At 45.7% G+C, this 21645-nt stretch overlaps 1 pseudogene; it reads right to left on the reverse strand.

The window, feature by feature from the left end:
• The window catches only part of LOC123450766, a 57021-nt pseudogene that overhangs the window by 18088 nt on the left and 17288 nt on the right, over window positions 1-21645 (reverse strand).

Raw genomic sequence — 21645 nt, forward strand, 5'->3', positions numbered from 1 at the left:
CAATCTCCGTCTCGCGACTCCGATTGGTACTTGTAAGGTTGCTAGTAGTGTTAATTACTCTTTGTAGTTGATGCTAGTTGGATTACTTGGTGGAAGAGTTTATGTTCAGATCTTTGACGCTACTCATTACCTCTCTAGTCATGAATATGATTATGCTTTGTGAGTAGTTACTTTTGTTCCTGGGGACATGGGATAAGTCATGCTAATAGTAGTCATGTGAATTTGGTATTCGTTCGATATTTTGATGTGTTGTATGTTGTCTTTCCTCTAGTGGTGTTATGTGAACGTCGACTACATAACACTTCACCACTATTTGGGCCTAGAGAAAGGCATTGGGAAGTAGTAAGTAGATGATGGGTTGCTAGAGTGACAGAAGCTTAAACCATAGTTTATGCGTTGCTTCGTAAGGGGCTGATTTGAATCCACTAGTTTAATGCTATGGTTATACTTTGTCTTAATTCTTCTTTCATAATTGCGGATGCTTGCGAGAGGGGTTAATCATAAGTGGGATGCTTGTCCAAGTAAGGGCAGTACCCAAGCCCCGGTCCAGCCACATATCAAACTATCAAAGTAACGAACGCGAATCATATGAACATGATGAAAAGTAGCATGACATAAATTCACGTGTGTCCTCGGGAGCGTTTTTCCTCCTATAAGAGTTTTCCAGGCTTGTCCCTTGCTACAAAAGGGATTGGGCCACTTTGCTGCACCGTTGCTACTTTTGTTACTTGTTGCTTGCTACGAATCATCTCACCACACAACTACTTGTTACCGACAATTTCAGTGCTTGCAGATATTACCTTGCTGAAAACCACTTGTCAGATCCTTCTGCTCCTCGTTGGGTTCGACACTCTTACTTATCGAAAGGACTATGATAGATCCCCTATACTTTTGGGTCATGAAGACTCCTTTCTGGCACCGTTGCCGGGGAGTGAAGCGCCTTTGGTAAGTGGAACTTGGTAAGGAAACATTCATATAGTGTGCTGAAATTTATTGTCACTTGTCACTATGGAAACTAATCCTTTGAGGGGCTTGTTCGGGGTATCTTCACCTCGAACGGAAGCACAAAGAGTTGCTCCTCAACCTGCTGTACCTACTGAAAATATTTGCTTTAAATTTCCTTCGGGTATGCTTGAGAAACTGCTGGCTAATCCTTTTTACAGGAGATGGAACATCACATCCAGACTTGCATCTAATCTATGTAGATGAAGTTTGTGGTTTATTTAAGATTGCGGGTTTGACCGAGGATGAGGTCAAGAAGAAGGTCTTTCCCTTATCTTTGAGGGATAAGGCGTTGACATGGTATAGGCTATGTGATGATACTGGATCATGGAACTACAATCGGTTGAAATTGGAATTTCATCAAAAGTTTTATCCTATGCATCTAGCTCATCGTGATCGGAATTATATTTATAATTTTTGGCCTCATGACAGAGAAAGCATCTCTCAAGCTTGGGGGAGGCTTAAATCAATGTTATATTCATGCCCCAACCATGAGATCTCGAGATAAATTATCATTCAGAATTTCTATGCTCGGCTTTCTCATGATGATCGCACCATGCTTGACACTTCTTGTACCGGTTCTTTTATGAAGAGAGATATTGACTTCAAATGGAATTTATTGGAAAGAATTAAACGCAACTCTGAAGATTGGGAGCTTGAATAAGGTAAGGAGTCAGGTATGAATTTCAAGTTTGATTGCATTAAATCCTTTGTTGAAACAAATACTTTTCGTGACTTTAGCGCTAAGTATGGACTTGACTCTCAGATAGTAACTTCATTGTGTGAATCATTTGTTGATCATATTGATCTCCCCAAAGAGAAGTTGTTTAAATATCATCCTCCCTTATAAGTCAATGTAGTTAAACCCAATCCAGTTGAAGAGAAAGTCATTGCCTATAATGATCATGTTCTTCCCAGTGCTTACATTGAGAAACCACATTTCCCTGTTAGGATAAAGGATCATTCTAAAGCTTCAACTTTGATATGTAGAGGCTACATTAGAACACCTACACCCTCTGAGCAAATTAGAGTTGAACCTAGCATTGCTATTATCAAAGATATCATGTCCGACGATGTTGAGGGACATAATATTCACTTCTGTGAAGATGCTTTTAGAATTGCTAAACCTCATGCTAGAGACAAACATAGGCCTCTTGTTGGCACGCCTCTTGTTTCTGTTAAGATAGGAGATCATTGTTATCACGGTTTATGTGATGTGGGTGCTAGTGTTAGTGCAATACCTCATTCCTTATATGATGAAATCAAAGACGAGATTGCACCTATTAAGATAGAACCTATTGATGTGACTATTCAGCTTGCCAATAGAGATACTATCTGCCCTGTGGGAATTGTTAGGGATGTTGAAGTCTTGTGTGGTAAAAGGAAGTATCCTGCTGATTTCCTCGTTCTTGCTACCACCCAAGATAGCTTTTGTCCCATCATATTTGGCATACCCTTCCTCAATACCGTCAATGCTCATATTGACTGTGAGAAGCAAACTGTCACTATTGGCTTTGAAGGTGTGTCACACGAGTTCAATTTCTCCAAGTTTGGTAGACAACCTCATGAAAAAGAGTTGCCCAGTAAGGATGAAACTATTACCTTAGCTTCTATTGTCGTGATTCCTACTGATCCCTTAGAGCAATACTTGCTTGAGCATGAAAATGATATGCATATGGATGAGAGAGATGAGTTAGATAGAGTTGTCTTAGAACAATATATCCTATCCTTAAGAATAATTTGCCTGTTGAACTGCTTGGGGATCCACCTCCACCAAAGGGTGATCCTGTGTTCGAGCTTAAACAGTTGCCTGATACTCTTAAGTATGCTTATCTTGATGAAAAAGAGATATATCCTGTCATAATTAGTGCTAGCCTCTCAGAGCACGAAGAAATAAAGTTACTAAAAACTCTGAGGAAGCACCATGCTGCTATTGGATATACTCTTGATGATCTTAAGGGCATTAGTCCCACTCTATGCCAACACAAGATTAAAACTGATCATGATTCCAAACCAATTGATGATCATCAAAGGAGATTAAATCCTAAGATGAAAGAGGTAGTAAGAAAAGAAATAATAAAGCTCTTGGAAGCAGGTATTATTTATCTTGTTGCTCATAGTGATTGGGTGAGTCCGGTGCATTGCGTCCCTAAGAAGGGAGGCATTACCGTTGTCCCTAATGATAAGGATGAATTGATCCCACAGAGGATTATTACTAGCTATAGGATGGTGATCGACTTTAGGAAATTGAATAAAGCCACTAGGAAAGATCATTACCCTTTGCCTTTTATCGACCAAATGCTAGAAAGACTATCTAAACACACACACTTCTGCTTTCTAGACGGTTATTCTGGTTTCTCCCAAATACTAGTTGCACAATCTGATCATGAGAAAACCACTTTCACCTGCCCTTTCGGTACCTTTGCTTATAGACGTATGCATTTTGGCTTATGTAATGCACCTGCCACCTTTCAAAGATGTATGATGGCTATATTCTCTGACTTTTGTGAAAAGATTGTTGAGGTTTTCATGGATGACTTCTCCGTTTACGGGTCTTCTTTTGATGATTGCCTCAGCAACCTTGATCGAGTCTTGCAGAGATGTAAAGACACCAATCTTGTCTTGAATTGGGAGAAGTGCCACTTTATGGTTAATGAAGGCATCGTCTTAGGACATAAAATTTTGGAAAGAGGTATTGAAGTCGATAAGGCTAAGGTTGATGCAATCGAGAAAATGCCATACCCCACAGATATCAAAGGTATAAGAAGTTTCCTTGGTCATGCTGGTTTCTATAGAAGGTTCATTAAAGACTTCTCTAAGATTTCTAGGCCTATTACAAATCTCTTGCAAAAGGATATTCCTTTTGTTTTTGTCGATGGTTGTGAGGAAGCCTTCGAAATACTTAAGAAGGCTTTGATAACTGCACCTATTGTTCAACCACCTGATTAGAACTTACCTTTTGAGATCATGTGTGATGCTAGTGATTATGCTGTTGGTGCTGTCCTAGGGCAAAGAGTTGATAAGAAGTTGAATGTTATTCACTATGCTAGTAAAACTCTAGAAAGTGTCCAAAGAAACTATGCTACTACGGAAAAGGAATTTTTAGCAGTCGTGTTTGCATGTGAAAAGTTTAGGTCTGTGACGCCCTCGATTTAATCGTACGCTAATCATACACGCAAATGCGTACGATCAAACCCAAGGACTCACGGGAAGATATCACAACACAACTCTAGACACAAATAAAATAACATCAGCTTCATATTACAAGCCAGGGGCCTCGAGGGCTAGAATACGAAAGCTCGATAAACACACGAGTCAGCGGAAGCAACAAAATCTGAGTACAGACATAAAACATGGGGTGCCTTAGAGAAGGCTAGCACAAAAGATACAACGATCGAATGAGGCGAGGCCTCCTACCTGGGAACCTCCTAACTACTCCTGATCATCAGCGGCCTCCACGTAGTAGTAGGCACCGTCGGGGTAGGAGTCGTCGTCGGCGGGAACCTCCATCTCCTGGGCTCCATCATCTGGTCGCAGCAACGGATCGAGGGGACAAGAGGGGGAGCAAAGCAGAGGTGAGTACTCATCGAAAGTACTCGCAAGTCTTACATCAGAACTATTCTAATTATGCATCAGTATCAAAGAACGGGGGGGTTATATGTGGACTGACTGCAGCAATGCGAGAATAGAGAGAGAAGGCCTAGTCCTATCAAAGACTAGCATCTTCAGGGTCTTGCAGCAATAGACGAGAGTAGAACAGGGGTAACAGATTAAAAGTCATATTGTTGCAGCAATATTAAAGTGAGGTCATGCCTAAAGATCCTCCCTCGACTCCCTGCGAGGAAGCAATCCCGAGGCAAACTAATTCCAGTTAAGTAACAATTGTAGTTGTATAAGATCGGGGCACAACTCCAAGTCGTCCTGCAACCGTGGACACGGCTATCCGAATAGTTAATTTTCATCCCTGCAGGGGTGCACCACATGTCCCGTCACGCTCGATAACACTCTGGCCGGACATACTTTTCTGGGTCCTGCCCAGCCTCGGAATATCGACGCGTCGCAGCCCCACCTAAGACTAATCAGAGAGGTCAGCCCGTCGGTCTAAATCCTAAGCGCAAAGGGTTCATGGGCCCAGTTCCCCTCCGCGCTCCTGCACGATGCGAGGGCGGCCGACGTCAGTCCTAGCATCCCTTAATCACAAGCGCAATGCATCTCGGGACCACTCGGGCGCGCGCCACTACGATTGCTGACATCTGAAAAGCTTCGGCTGATACCGTGACGCCGAGTACCCATAATTCTTCCCGTGTAGCAGGTTAGTGCGAAAAGGTCTCCAACCAACCCAGATCAAATACCCAAATCCATTAACATTTTAATTAGGCCAACAACACAGTCTCACGGGAATCCACCCGTCTTACAACTAAACATCAACGATCCCAGTAACATGCACGAGTAACTGTGTGGTTGTAACATCGGGGGGGTCCGAGGTATCACCCTCGTTGGATTCCAAATGATGTACCCGTCAAGGTGGTCTTAGAGGAATCACCCTCGGGGGTCCCACACTTGAGGGGTTGCACGACAGAGGCGTCATCGGGAATGGTGAAAGAGGAATCACCCTCGATAACCACGACCGACTAGCTATACTACAGAGATATCATCACGAGTACTTAGCGAGGTACCCGCTAGTATCAACGAAGGGGGTCTAAGTGGTGTGTCGGGTCTAGCTCGTCGATCAGAGATCGAGATTTGAAAACAAGCGGGGCAACTGGACTACGGGGTCAGAGGGGATGACTGCTCCACCTATACTAAGCAGATTTAAAGTACAGGACTGAAAGTAGCAGTTCATCAAAAATAGGTTATGCATCAGATATAGGAGCTAACTACAACAGTAGCAAAATACTAATGCAAGCAGTAGGAAGAAAGACATAGGCAATATAGGAATGATCAAGGGGGGGTTTGCTTGCCTTGCTGCTCTGCGGCAAAGGACTGATCGGCAGGGTCATAGATGTACCCGGCAGCAGAGTCAGTCTCGGGGCCTACCGGTAAGAAGAGGGGGAAGAAACAATAAATAATAGCAACGGTGTGTTGGAATTATGCCCTAGAGGCAATAATAAATATAGTTATTATTATAATTCATGTATCAAGATAACCGTTTATTATCCATGCTATAATTGTATTGAATGAAGACTTATATACATGTGTGGATACATAGACAAAACACTGCCCCTAGCAAGCCTCTAGTTGGCTAGCCAGTTGATCAAAGATAGTCAGTGTCTTCTGATTATGAACAAGGTGTTGTTGCTTGATAACTGGATCACGTCATTAGGAGAATCACGTGATGGACTAGACCCAAACTAATAGACGTATCATGTTGATCGTGTCATTTTGTTGCTACTGTTTTCTGCGTGTCAAGTATTTGTTCCTATGACCATGAGATCATATAACTCACTGACACCGGAGGAATACTTTGTGTGTATCAAACGTCGCAACGTAACTGGGTGACTATAAAGATGCTCTACAGGTATCTCCGAAGGTGTTCGTTGAGTTAGTATGGATCGAGACTAGGATTTGTCACTCCGTGTGACGGAGAGGTATCTTGGGGCCCACTCGGTAATACAACATCACACACAAGCCTTGCAAGCAATGTGACTTAATGTAAGTTGCGGGATCTTGTATTACGGAACGAGTAAAGAGACTTGCCGATAAACGAGATTGAAATAGGTATACGGATACTGACGATCGAATCTCGGGCAAGTAACATACCGAAGGACAAAGGGAATGACATACGGGATTATATGAATCCTTGGCACTGAGGTTCAAACGATAAGATCTTCGTAGAATATGTAGGATCCAATATGGGCATCTAGGTCCCGCTATTGGATATTGACCGAGGAGTCTCTCGGGTCATGTCTACATAGTTCTCGAACTCGCAGGGTCTGCACACTTAAGGTTCGACGTTGTTTTATGCGTATTTGAGTTATATGGTTGGTTACCGAATGTTGTTCGGAGTCCCGAATGAGATCACGGACGTCACGAGGGTTTCCGGAATGGTCCAGAAACGAAGATTGATATATAGGATGACCTCATTTGATTACCGGAAGGTTTTCGGAGTTACCGGGAATGTACCGGGAATGACGAATGGGTTCTGGGAGTTCACCGGGTGGCAACCCACCCCGGGGAAGCCCATAGGCCTTGGGGGTGGCACACCAGCCCTTAGTGGGCTGGTGGGACAGCCCAAGAAGGCCCTATACGCCATGGGAAGAAAATCAAAGAGAAAAGAAAAAAAAGGAGGAGGTGGGAAAAGGGGGAAGGACTCCTCCTTCCAAACCTAGTTGGACTCGGTTTGGAAGGGGAGGGCTGCCCCCCTTAGCTCGGCTGAAGCCCTTAGGGGTCCTTGGACCCCCAAGGCAAGGCTCCCCCTCTTCCCCCTATATATACGGAGGTTTTAGGGCTGATTTTAGATGACTTTTCCATGGCAGCCCGACCACATACCTCCACGGTTTTTCCTCTAGATCGCGTTTCTGCGGAGCTCGGGCGGAGCCCTGCTGAGATAAGATCACCACCAACCTCCGGAGCACCATCACGCTGCCGGAGAACTCTTCTACCTCTCCGTCTCTCTTGCTGGATCAAGAAGGCCGAGATCATCATCGAGCTGTACGTGTGCTGAACGCGGAGGTGCCATCCGTTCGGCACTAGATCGTGGGACTGATCGCGGGACGGTTCGCGGGGCGGATCGAGGGACGTGAGGACGTTCCACTACATCAACCACGTTCACTAACGCTTCTGCTGTACGGTCTACAAGGGTACATAGATCACACATCCCCTCTCGTAGATGGACATCACCATGATAGGTCTTTGTGCGCGTAGGAAAAATTTTGTATCCCATGCGACGTTCCCCAACAGTGGTATCATGAGCTAGGTTCATGCGTAGATGTCTTCTCGAGTAGAACACAAAAGTTTTTGTGGGTAGTGATGTGCGTTTTGCTGCCCTCCTTAGTCTTTTCTTGATTCCGCGGTATTGTTGGATCGAAGCGGCTCGGACCGACATTACTCGTACGCTTGTGAGACTGGTTTCATCGCTACGAGTAACTCCGTTGCTCAAAGATGACTGGCGAGTGTCAGTTTCTCCAACTTTAGTTGAATCGGATTTGACCGAGGAGGTCCTTGGATGAGGTTAAATAGCAACTCATATATCTCCGTTGTGGTGTTTGCGTAAGTAAGATGCGATCCTACTAGATACCCATGGTCACCACGTAAAACATGCAATAACAAAATTAGAGGACGTCTAACTTGTTTTTGCAGGGTATGCTTGTGATGTGATATGGCCAACAATGTGATGTGATATATTGGATGTATGAGATGATCATGTTGTAATAGATAATATCGACTTGCACGTCGATGGTACGGCAACGGGCAGGAGCCATAGGGTTGTCTTTATACTAACGTTTGTGCTTACAGATGCGTTTACTATTTTGCTAGGATGTAGCTTTAGTAGTAATAGCATGAGTAGCACGACAACCCCGATGGCGACACGTTGATGGAGATCATGGTGGCGCCGGTGACAAGAAGATCGTGTCGGTGCTTGGTGATGGAGATCAAGGAGCACGTGATGATGGCCATATCATGTCACTTATGAATTGCATGTGATGTTAATCCTTTTATGCACCTTATTTTGCCTGGAACGACGGTAGCATTATGAGGTGATCTCTCACCAAAATTTCAAGACGAAATTGTGTTCTCCCCGACTGTGCACCGTTGCTACAGTTCGTCGTTTCGAGACACCACGTGATGATCGGGTGTGATAGACTCAACGTTCACATACAACGGGTGCAAAACAGTTACGCACGCGGAACACTTGGGTTAAGCTTGAGGAGCCTAGCATGTGCAGACATGGCCTCGGAACACATGAGACCGAAAGGTCGATCATGAATCATATAGATGATATGATTAGCATGGGGATGCTTACCACTGAAACTATGCTCAACTCACGTGATGATCGGACTTGAGCTAGTGTAAGTGGATTATGAACCACTCAAATGACTAGAGAGATGTACTTTTTGAGTGGGAGTTTAGCGAGTAATTTGATTAAGTTAAACTCTAATTATCTTGAACATAGTCTAAGTCCACTTTGAATATATTTGTGTTGTAGATCATGGCTCACGCGACAGTCACCCTGAATTTTAATACATTCCTAGAGAAAGCTAAGTTGAAAGATGATGGAAGCAACTTTGTAGACTGGGCTCGCAATCTTAAGCTAATCTTACAAGCTGGGAAGAAGGATTATGTCCTTAATGCTGCGCTAGGAGATGAACCACCCGCTACGGCTGATCGGGATGTTAAGAACGCTTGGTTAGCACGTAAGGAGGACTACTCAGTAGTTCAATGTGCAGTCTTGTATGGCTTAGAACCGGGACTTCAACGTCGCTTTGAGCGTCATGGAGCATTTGAGATGTTCTAGGAGTTGAATTTTATCTTTCAGAAGAACGCCCGGATCGAGAGGTATGAGACCTCCTATAAATTCTATGCTTGCAAGATGGAGGAGAACTCGTCTGTCAGTGAACATGTGCTCAAAATGTCTGGGTACTCAAACCGTCTAGCTGACCTGGGGATTGAACTCCCGCAAGAGGCTATCACTGACAGAATCCTTCAATCACTGCCGCCAAGCTATAAAGGCTTTGTGTTGAACTACAACATGCAAGGGATGAACAAGACACCGGCGAGTTCTTTGCGATGCTGAAAGTCGCAGAGTCTGAACTCCGTAAAGAACATCAAGAGTTGATGGTGAATAAGACCACTAGTTTCAAGAGAAACGGCAAAGGCAAGAAGGGTAAATCAAAGAAGAGCGGCAAGCCTGTTGCCAATCCGACGAAGAAACCCAAAGGTGGACCTAAGCCTGAAACAGAGTGTTACTATTGCAAGGGTATGGGTCACTGGAAGCGCAATTGCCCCAAGTATTTGGCTGATAAGAAGGTGGCCAAAGAAAAATCAGGTATATTTGATATACATGTTATTGATGTGTACTTAACCGGCTCTCGTAGTAGTGCCTAGGTTTTCGATACCGGTTCTGTTGCTATTTGCAACTCAAAACAGGAACTGCGGAATAGACGAAGGCTGGCGAAAGATGAAGTGACGATGCGCGTAGGAAATGGTTCCAAGGTTGATGCAATCACCGTCGGCACAGTTTCACTTCAGTTACCATCAGGATTAGTTATGAACTTGAATCATTGTTATTTAGTGCCTGCATTGAGCATGAACATTATATCTGGATCTTGTTTATTGCGAGACGGTTACTCTTTTAAGTCAGAGAATAATGGTTGTTCTATTTCTATGAGTAACATCTTTTATGGTCATGCACCCAATGTGAGAGGATTGTTCATATTGAATCTTGATAGCGATACACACATACATAACATTGAGGCCAAAAGAGTTAGAGTTAACAATGATAGCGCCATATTTTTGTGGCACTGTCGCTTAGGTCATATTGGTGTAAAGTGCATGAAGAAACTCCATGCCGATGGACTTTTGGAGTCACTTCACTTTGATTCACTTGACACGTGCGAACCATGCCTCATGGGCAAGATGACTAAAACTCTGTTCTCCGGAACAATGGAGCGTGCAAGTGACTTGTTGGAAATCATACATACCGATGTGTGTGGTCCGATGACCGTAGAGGCACGCGGCGGATATCGTTATTTTCTCACCTTCACTGACGATTTGAGTAGATATGGTTATGTCTACTTAATGAAGCACAAGTCTGAAACATTTGAAAAGTTCAAGCAATTTCATAGTGAAGTTGAAAATCATCGTAACAAGAAGATCAAGTTCCTACGGTCTGATCGTGGGGGTGAATATCTGAGTTTCGAGTTTGGTGCTCACTTAAGACAATGTGAAATTGTTTCACAGTTGACACCGCCTGGAACACCACAGCGTAATGGTGTGTTCGAACGTCGTAATCGTACTTTATTAGAGATGGTGCGATCTATGATGTCTCTTACTGATTTGCCGTTATCGTTTTGGGGTTATGCATTAGAAACAGCTGTATTCACTTTAAATAGGGAACCATCAAAATCCGTTGAGACGACACCATACGAACTGTGGTATGGCAAAAGGCCAAAGTTGTCGTTTCTTAAAGTTTGGGGATGTGATGCTTATGTCGAAAAGCTTCAGCCTGAAAAGCTGGAACCCAAAGCGGAAAAGTGCATCTTCATAGGTTACCCAAAAGAGACAGTTGGGTACACCTTCTATCTCAAATCCGAGGGCAAAGTGTTTGTTGCTAAAAACGGAGCTTTTCTCGAGTAGGAGTTTCTCTCGAGAGAATTGAGTGGGAGGAAGATAGAACTTGATGAGGTTGTCGAACCTCTCATCCCTCTGGATGGTGGCGTAGGGCAAGGGGAAACCTTTGTCGTTGCGACGCCGGTTGAGGAGGAAGTTAATGATGATGATCATGAAACTCCGGTTCAAGTTTCTGTCGAACCACGCAGGTCAACGAGACCACGTGCTGCTCCAGAGTGGTACGGTAATCCCGTCTTGTCAATCATGTTGTTAGACAACAATAAACCTGCAAATTATGAAGAAGCAATGGTGGGCCCAGATTCCAACAAATGGCTAGAAGCCATGAAGTCCGAGATAGGATCCATGTATGAGAACAAAGTGTGGACTTTGGAAGTACTACGTGAGGGCCGTAAGGCTATTCAGAACAAATGGATCTTTAAAAGGAAGACGGATGCTGACGGCAATGTGACCATTTATAAAGCTTGACTTGTGGCAAAGGGTTTTTCACAAGTTCAAGGAGTTGACTACGATGAGACATTCTCACCCGTAGCGATGCTTAAGTTCGTCAGAATCATGTTAGCAATAGCTGCATTTTTTGATTATGAAATCTGGCAGATGGATGTCAAAACGGCGTTCCTTAACAGTTTCCTTAAGGAAGAGTTGTATATGATGCAACCCGAAGGTTTTGTCGATCCTAAGAATGCTAACAAGGTGTGCAAGCTCCAGCGATCCATTTATGGACTGGTGCAAGCATCTCGGAGTTGGAATAAACGCTTTGATGAGGTGATCAAAGCATTTGGGTTTATACAAGTGGTTGGAGAATCTTGTATTTACAAGAAAGTGAGTGGGAGCTCTGTGGCGTTTCTAATATTATATGTGGATGACATATTGCTGATTGGAAACAACGTAGAGTTTTTGGAGAGCATAAAGGATTACTTGAATAAAAGTTTCTCTATAAAGGACCTAGGAGAAGCTGCTTACATTCTAGGCATTAAGATCTACAGGGATAGATCAAAACGCCTGATAGGACTTTCACAAAGCACATACCTTGATAAAGTTTTGAAGAGGTTCAAAATGGAACAGTCCAAGAAAGGGTTCTTGCCAGTTTTACAAGGTACGAGATTGAGTAAGACTCAGTGCCCAGCAACTGATGAGGAGAGAGAGCATATGAGCGTCGTCCCCTATGCTTCAGCCATAGGTTCTATCATGTATGCAATGCTGTGCACTAGACCGGACGTTAGCCTGGCCATAAGTATGGCAGGCAGGTTCCAGAGTAATCCAGGAGTGGATCACTAGACGGCGGTCAAGAATATCCTGAAGTACCTGAAAAGGACTAATGAGATGTTTCTCATGTATGGAGGTGACGAAGAGCTCACCGTAAAGGGTTACGTCGATGCAAGCTTTGACACATATCCGGATGACTCTAAGTCGCAGACCGGATACGTATTTACTCTTAATGGGGGTGCGGTAAGCTGGTGCAGTTCCAAGCAAAGCGTCGTAGCAGATTCTACATGTGAAGCGGAGTACATGGCTCCCTCGGAGGCAGCTAAGGAGGGTGTCTGGATGAAGCAGTTCATGACGGATCTTGGAGTGGTGCCAAGTGCACTGAATCCAATAACCTTGTTCTGTGACAACACGGGTGCCATTGCCTTAGCAAAGGAACCATGGTTTCACAAGAAGTCCACACACATCAAACGACGCTTCAACCTCATCCGCGACTACGTCGAAGGGGAGGACGTGAATATATGCAAAGTGCACACGGATCTGAATGTAGCAGACCCGCTAACTAAACCTCTTCCACGGGAAAAGCATGATCAACACTAGAACTGTATGGGTGTTAGATTTATTACAATGTAATTCGCATGATGATGTGAGGGCTAGATTATTGACTCTAGTGCAAGTGGGAGACTGTTGGAATTATGCCCTAGAGGCAATAATAAATATAGTTATTATTATAATTCCTGTATCAAGATAATCATTTATTATCCATAATATAATTGTATTGAATGAAGACTTATATACATGTGTGGATACATAGACAAAACACTGCCCCTAGCAAGCCTCTAGTTGGCTAGCCAGTTGATCAAAGATAGTCACTGTCTTCTGATTATGAACAAGGTGTTGTTGCTTGATAACTGGATCACGTCATTAGGAGAATCACGTGATGGACTAGACCCAAACTAATAGACGTAGCATGTTGATCGTGTCATTTTGTTGCTACTGTTTTCTGCGTGTCAAGTATTTGTTCCTATGACCATGAGATCATATAACTCACTGACACCGGAGGAATACTTTGTGAGTATCAAACGTCGCAACGTAACTGGGTGACTATAAAGATGCTCTACAGGTATCTCCGAAGGTGTTCGTTGAGTTAGTATGGATCGAGACTGGGATTTGTCACTCTGTGTGACGGAGAGGTATCTCGGGGCCCACTCGGTAATACAACATCACACACAAGCCTTGCAAGCAATGTGACTTAATGTAAGTTGCGGGATCTTGTATTACAGAACGAGTAAAGAGACTTGCCGGTAAACGAGATTGAAATAGGTATACGGATACTGACGATCGAATCTCGGGCAAGTAACATACCGAAGGACAAAGGGAATGACATACGGGATTATATGAATCCTTGGCACTGAGGTTCAAACGATAAGATCTTCGTAGAATATGTAGGATCCAATATGGGCATCCAGGTCCCGCTATTGGATATTGACCGAGGAGTCTCTCGGGTCATGTCTACATAGTTCTCGAACCCGCAGGGTCTGCACACTTAAGGTTCGACGTTGTTTTATGCGTATTTGAGTTATATGGTTGGTTACCGAATGTTGTTCGGAGTCCCGGATGAAATCACAGACGTCACGAGGGTTTTCGGAATGGTCTGGAAACGAAGATTGATATATAGCATGACCTCATTTGATTACCGGAAGGTTTTCGGAGTTACCGGGAATGTACCGGGAATGACGAATGGGTTCCGGGAGTTCACCGGGGGGCAACCCACCCCGGGGAAGCCCATAGGCCTTGGGTGTGGCACACCAGCCCTTAGTGGGCTGGTGGGACAGCCCAAGAAGGCCCTATGCGAGATAGGAAGAAAATCAAAGAGAAAAGAAAAAAAGGAGGAGGTGGGAAAAGGGGGAAGGACTCCTCCTTCCAAACCTAGTTGGACTCGGTTTGGAAGGGGAGGGCTTCCCCCCTTGGCTCGGCCGAAGCCCTTAGGGGTCCTTGGACCCCACGGCAAAGCTCCCCCTCTTCCTCCTATGTATACGGAGGTTTTAGGGCTGATTTGAGACGACTTTTCCACGGCAGCCCGACCACATACCTCCACGGTTTTTCCTCTAGATCGCGTTTCTGCGGAGCTCGGGCGGAGCCCTACTGAGATAAGATCACCACCAACCTCCGGAGCGCCGTCACGCTGCCGGAGAACTCTTCTACCTCTCCGTCTCTCTTGCTGGATCAAGAAGGCCGAGATCATCGTCGAGCTGTACGTGTGCTGAACGCGGAGGTGCCGTCCGTTCGGCACTAGATCGTGGGACTGATCGCGGGACGGTTCGTGGGGCGGATCGAGGGACGCGAGGACGTTCCACTAAATCAACCACGTTCACTAACGCTTCTGTTGTACGGTCTACAAGGGTACGTAGATCACACATCCCCTCTCGTAGATGGACATCACCATGATAGGTCTTCGTGCGCGTAGGAAAATTTTTGTTTCCCATGCGACGTTCCCCAACACGGTGCAACACAAAGCATGACATGGCAAGATGCAGGCTAGACATGAGCTAACGCAGCAACATCCGTCATAGACGGGTCGGAAGAATATCTGACAATATTTTCCGGGTCTCGGGCTACTACTGGTCATACTACGATGGGAATGTTCCATGTTTGCTATACTAGGGACGCGTGACACACGAATGGACCGTGTATCCGGGTTCGTCTCGTTCTGCTAATCAACTTTCATGTTGAAAATATTTTGATCTGACTTATGGATTATTTAATATTAATTTTTAAAGTTTTATTCAATAATTAGGAATTAAAAACAGATTTAAATAATTCAATAAAAAGCTATTATGACATCAGCATGATGTGATGCTCACATCAACAATTGACTGGTCAACTGACCAGCGGGTCCCGAACGTCATAGGCACAAGTTTTAATTAAGATTAAATATTAATTAATCAGATTAATTTAGTGGGGGACCCGCATGTCATACTCTAATTATTCTAATTATCCAATTAATTAATTTAACTAATATATCTATTTATTTATTTAATAAAAACATTAACATTATTTTTATTTTTTTAATTATCGCGTGGGGCCTCCCTGTCATAGACAGCGGGTGCGTTGGCCCCACCGGTAAGTGACTTTAGGCCATATACTCATCTTTTTCACACATACATAATCATGCAATTATCGTATTCCTCCAAATACCTATATACGCAATACATACATCGCATCTCATACATACATACATACATACGTATCTTATACATCATTTATTTTATTTATTTATTTTAACTCTCACAACTCTCACCTCTCTGTTAACACACAGAACTTCACACAGAGAGAGAGAGAAAGCTACATCTCCTCGAACTCCTACATGAACCTAACGGCGCCGGATCGGAGTGTCGTTCGTCGGAACGGAACCGGGACGGCGAGGGGAACGAGATCGTGGGAGGACCCCGAGGAGGGGCTCACCAACGTTGATGAGACGGCCCGGTGAAGCCGGAGTTCGCGGGAAGGCGGAGGTGACGGTGGTGATGGCGCGGCGATGACGGTGGTGCCGGTGAGGACGTGTCGGCGAGATCGAGGCCCTCCCGGAGGGGGGCGGCATTGAAGGAGGGAGTCAGCCGAGGTGAGGCCGGCCGGATCCGGCGAGGTTGAGGTCCTCCCTGCCCGGTCCCTCGTGGACCGAGCGGAAGGAAGGCCGATGGGGGTTGGGGCCGGCCGGCGGGGTGGGGGCGCCGGAGCTTGGCCGCCCGGGAAAAAGTGGGGTGGCTCGGTGGGGGGTTGAGGGGCCGACGGGGGCTGGTGCCGATGGGGACGTGAGGCGAGGTGAGGAGGAGGGGGCCTCGGGGTGGCTCGCCGATGGGAGGAGGAGGCCGGGAGGGAGAGGTGGCTCGCCGGCGAGGGTGGATCTGGGAGGGTGTTCGGCCTCTAGAGAGGAGAAGGGAACGAGAGGAGGAGGCTCGTGGGGGGACTGTCGGTGGGTTGTGGGTTACGAGAGAGAGACGAGAGATATTTTCTCTCGTGACCGAGAGGAGCGGAGGGATCGGTGGGAGGGGGGCACGTGGGGGTAGCGAGAGGGGGAGTTGTCGGTGGGAGGGGGCCCCCACGAGGGGAGTTGGTTGCGGGATCGAGGGCGGGAGCCCTGGCGGCGGCGCAAGTGGGAGGGGAGGGAGCGAGGCAGGGGGCTCCCTCGCCCTAGGGTTCCAGCAGCGTGGGATGGGCTGGCTCGGCTCGGCCCCTTTGGCCGAGTCGGCCAGGGGGTGGGGGGTTTTCCTCTTCTTTTTTTTTCTTTTTTTTTCTTTTTTTTTGTTTTTTTTCTTTTTCTATTATTTCCTCTTTCTAATTTCCTTTTTTTAATTTCTTTTCTTTTCTTTCTTTTATTATTATTATTTTTAATACTTTCTTTCTATACATGTCTTCCTTTAATAGTTAATATGAATTTATAAATATACTTTTCTTTTGTTTTCAATTTCTGAATCCGGATAGAAATTCAATGCGGGTCAACGACGGTAATTCTCGATGATGTGGCATCATTAGCGGGTGATCACTGTAGCTTAATTACAATATTTACTGTAGCAAAAGTCGAGGATGTCACAATTCTCCCCTACTAACAAGAATTCTCGTCCCGAGAATTAAGAGGTAGAGGGAAAGAGCCTGGGGTATTCATCACTAAGATGATCCTCGCGTTCCCAAGTGGCTTCATCTTCAGAGTGATTTGACCACTGCACCTTAAGGAACTTGGTGACCTTGCGACGAGTCTTACGTTCAGCTTGGTCAAGAATGCGGACCGGATGCTCTTTATAAGAGAGGTCTTGTTGTAGCTCAAGCATATCGTGATCCACTGCTCGAATAGGGTCCTTGAAGCAGCGACGGAGCTGAGAAACATGGAAGACATCGTGAACCTGAGAAAGGTTCGCCGGCAGTTCCAATTGATAAGCCACTCTTCCACGCCTTTCGATAACAGTGAAAGGACCAATATAACGAGGAGCTAACTTGCCCTTGATTCCGAAACGGTGTGCACCTCTCATTGGTGTGACACGAAGATAAGCCTTTTCGCCAGGTTGATAGACCATATCTTGATGATGACGGTCATACTGACTCTTCTGACGAGACTGAGCAGCCTTCAGATTCTCATGAATAATGCAGACTTGATCTTCGGCATGTTGAATAATATCTGGACCGAAGAGTGATCGTTCCCCAATTTCTGACCAATTCAGAGGAGTTCGACACCTTCGCCCATACAATACTTCGAAAGGGGCCATCTTCAGACTAGCTTGATAGCTATTGTTGTAAGAGAACTCGGCATACGGGAGATATTCCTCCCATTTCTTACCGAAATAAATGACACAAGCTCGAAGCATGTCCTCGAGAATTTGGTTGACTCGTTCAACTTGTCCCTGGGATTGAGGATGAAATGCAGTGCTGAAGGACAGATGAGTCCCCATAGCCTTCTGAAAACTTTCCCAGAATTTTGAAGTGAACAAGCTGCCATGGTCCGAACTGATTACCAACGGAATACCGTGAAGTGAAACAACTCTTGACATATAAAGATCTGCCAGCTGACTAGCATTAATTGTTTCTTTGACGGCCAGGAAATGTGCAACTTTGGACAGTCGATCAATGACGACAAGAATAGCATCATTACCTTTCTGAGATCTGGGAAAACCAGTGACAAAGTCCATTTCAACATGGTCCCATTTCCACTCCGAAATAGAGATAGGTTGCAGAGTCCCAGCAGGCTTTTGGTGTTCTGCTTTGATACGCCGACATATATCACATTCTGCCACATAGCATGCAATGTCTTGTTTCATATTGGGCCACCAGAATCTTTGCCGGATGTCTTGGTACATCTTGGTACTACCCGGGTGAATAGACAATGGTGTGTCATGAGCTTCTTCCATCACCTTCCCGGTCATCCTGAGATTTTCCTTCTTATTTGGGACGAATAGGCGACCCTTGAAATACAAGGCGCCATCTTCATCAACAGTGAAAAAGGAGGGTTTACCCTTCGCAATATAGCTCTTAATCATGTCGACATCATCGTCAAAGCCTTGCAGATTCTTTATGGAGCTCACAAGATCTGGTTCAACCACTAGGTTACTGAGGGAACCCTGATTAACAACACGAAGGTTCATATTTTGACACTCTTCAGGAGGGGGAACAAGGTAACCCTGAGGAACAACGTGGAGGTTCAGCTTACGGAATTCCTCTTGCAGACGATCGTGAACCTTATGAACCTGGAGGTGGTTGCAGTATGACTTGCGACTCAAGGCATCAGCCATTATGTTAGCCTTGCCAGGGGTATATGATATACTACAGTCAAAATCTGCTATACGCTCCATCCATCTTTGTTGACGTAGGTTCAGCTCCGGTTGAGTGAACAAGTACTTCAGACTTTGATGGTCGGTGTAGATTTCACAGCGATTACCGACAAGGTATTGTCACCATTCCTTCAATGCATGAATGACTGTGGCAAGCTCGAGATCATGAACTGGGTAGTTCTCTTCATGAGCACGCAGTTGACGTGAAGCATAAGCGATCACCTTGCGATCCTGCATTAGGACACAACCTATTCCTTGACGAGAAGCATCACAGTATATGACGAAATCCCTTTTCGTATCTGGAGGAGCAAGTACTCGAGCGGACGTACGTTTGTCCTTGAGCGCCTGGAAACTTTCCTGACATTTATCAGTCCACTCATACTTAACACCTTTGTGAAGCAGATTGGTTAAGGGCTTCGCAATCTTGGAGAAGTTCTCGACAAATCGACGGCAATAGCTGGCGAGTCCGAGAAAACTTCTGACTTGCTTAACATTCTTCGGGGGAGTCTAGACAAGAATAGCTTGAATTCGTTCGGGGTTGACCGCAATACCATCCTTGGAAATCACATGACCAAGGTAAGTCACTTCGTCTAGCCAGAACTCACATTTGCAATACTTCGCATAGAGTTTATGCTCCCGAAGCTTATCCAGTACAAGACGAAGATGTTCAGCATGCTCTTCTTTGTTCTTCGAAAATACCAGAATATCATCCAGATATACCATGACAAATTTGTCGAGGTAGTCCATGAATATATAATTCATCAATCGAGAGAAGGTTGCCGGTGCATTGGTTAAGCCGAAGGACATGACGGTGTACTCGTATGATCCATATCGAGTAACAAAGGCGGTCTTTGGAATATCCTCCTTGCGAACATGGATCTGGTGGTATCCCAACCTCAAGTCGAGCTTAGAGAAGACGGTGGAACCAGCAAGTTGATCATACAAATCATTTATCCGAGGGAGAGGATATTTGTTTTGAATAGTGGCCTGGTTGATAGGACGATAGTCTTGAACCAATCGATTTGTCCCATCCTTCTTCTTAACAAAGAGAGAAGGTGCTCCCCAAGCAGAGGAACTCGGACGGATGAAACCCAGACGGAGCGAGTTGTCAATTTCTTGCTTAAGTTCAAGGAGTTCATGTGGTGGCATTTTATAAGGGCGCTTTGCAATAGGAGTGGTACCGGGTACCAAGTCAATGACAAACTCGACAGCTCGAGTAGGGGGAATCCCCGGAAGTTCTTCTGGGAAGACATCTTGAAATTCTCGGACCACTGGGATGTTTTCAATCCCTTCAAGAGGCGACGCATTTAATGCATTCAAAGCATACAACCGTGCCTCAGCATTACGGACGAGATGAGCATGGTAGCTTATTAATTCATCTGAAGGGTGTAGGAGGTGGACGGTCTTGGTGGCACAAACGACCGATGCCGTATGAGCTTTAAACCAGTCCATCCCCGGTATGAGATCAATGTTGGAAGAACTTAATAACATGGGAGAGGCAAAGAATTCCAATCCTTCAATTTCAATGGGACATTGGAGCAGACCATGGAGGGTCGGCATTGGCCCGAGGGGGTGTTTACAACTATTGGGACGTTCATCTCTTCGTACTTAATGCCATGCATGAATGCAAAACTTTCCGACATAAAGGAATGTGATGCTCCTGTATCAAACAATACAGAAGCAGGTACTGAGTTAACGAGAAGTGTACCCATCACGGTAGTAGGCTGGTCTTGAGCTTGACCCATATCAATGTTGTTGGCCTGACCACGAACATAAGCAGGCTTAGCGTTGAAGTTGCGGTTCTGGTTGTTGCCACTGCCAGTTGCGGGAAGTGTCAGCTGATTCGGATTCTGCCTGCAGTCTCTAGCACGGTGACCTGGACGGCCACACTTGAAGCACAGCCCGTCCTCAGGACGGGAAGGAGGAACTCGAGGCGGTGGAGCTGGAAGCCTCGGCTGCCTAGGTGGTGGAGGAGGTAGGCGAGGTGCAGCATAGGACAGCCTCGGAGCAGGAGCAGGTGCATGGTACATGTTGTTGGGAATCCAGATCTTTCGCTTCTGTGCACATGAGCCCGAAGATGAGCCCATGTCACGGTTGCGCTTGCTGCTATCTTTGTATTCCTGCAGACCAGTCTCAACCTGAATAGCCTTGTTCACCAGGGTGGCGAAATCAGCATAGTCCTGAACGAGGAGTGTCAGCTTGATATCAGGGTGGAGGCCTTCACGGAACTTCTCCTGCCTGCGTGCATCAGTTGCAATGTCTTCTTCAGCATAGCGAGATAAGTCGAGAAATTCCCGCTGATAAGCATCCACAGTCTTGTTGCCCTGGACCAAGTTGCGGAACTCACGCTTCTTCTAGTCCATGATTCCCTAGGGAATGTAGCGAGCACGGAAAGGAGCCTTGAACTCTGCCCAAGTGATGATAGTTCCATCGGGCTGAGAGCGCCTGTGGCTGTCCCACCATTGAGCAGCGGGACCCTTCAGAAAGTAGGCGGCAAAGTTGACATAGCTCGCCTGGGGCACATTGGCACACTCCAGCTCATAAGAAATGTCACGGAGCCAGTCATCGGCATCAAGAGGCTGAGTTGAGCTGCGGTAGATCGCAGGGTTGAGGCGGCAGAAGTCTTGCAGTGTCACGCCTTGTGGTTGGTTCATGTTCGGCCTTTGGAACTGATCCATGAGCCCTTGCATAAACTGACGGTTCAGCTCAAACTGTTGGATCATCCCCGCCATATACTCAGGAGGCGGGGGTGGTGCATCGTTGGCAGGGGCACGCGGGCGGCCAGCTGGTCTAACCATCCTGTTAAATATTTAACAGGGGTAGTTTAGCTTAA

This window comes from Hordeum vulgare, chromosome 4H (genome assembly GCF_904849725.1).
Source record: "Hordeum vulgare subsp. vulgare chromosome 4H, MorexV3_pseudomolecules_assembly, whole genome shotgun sequence".
Taxonomy (NCBI): Eukaryota; Viridiplantae; Streptophyta; class Magnoliopsida; order Poales; family Poaceae; genus Hordeum; species Hordeum vulgare.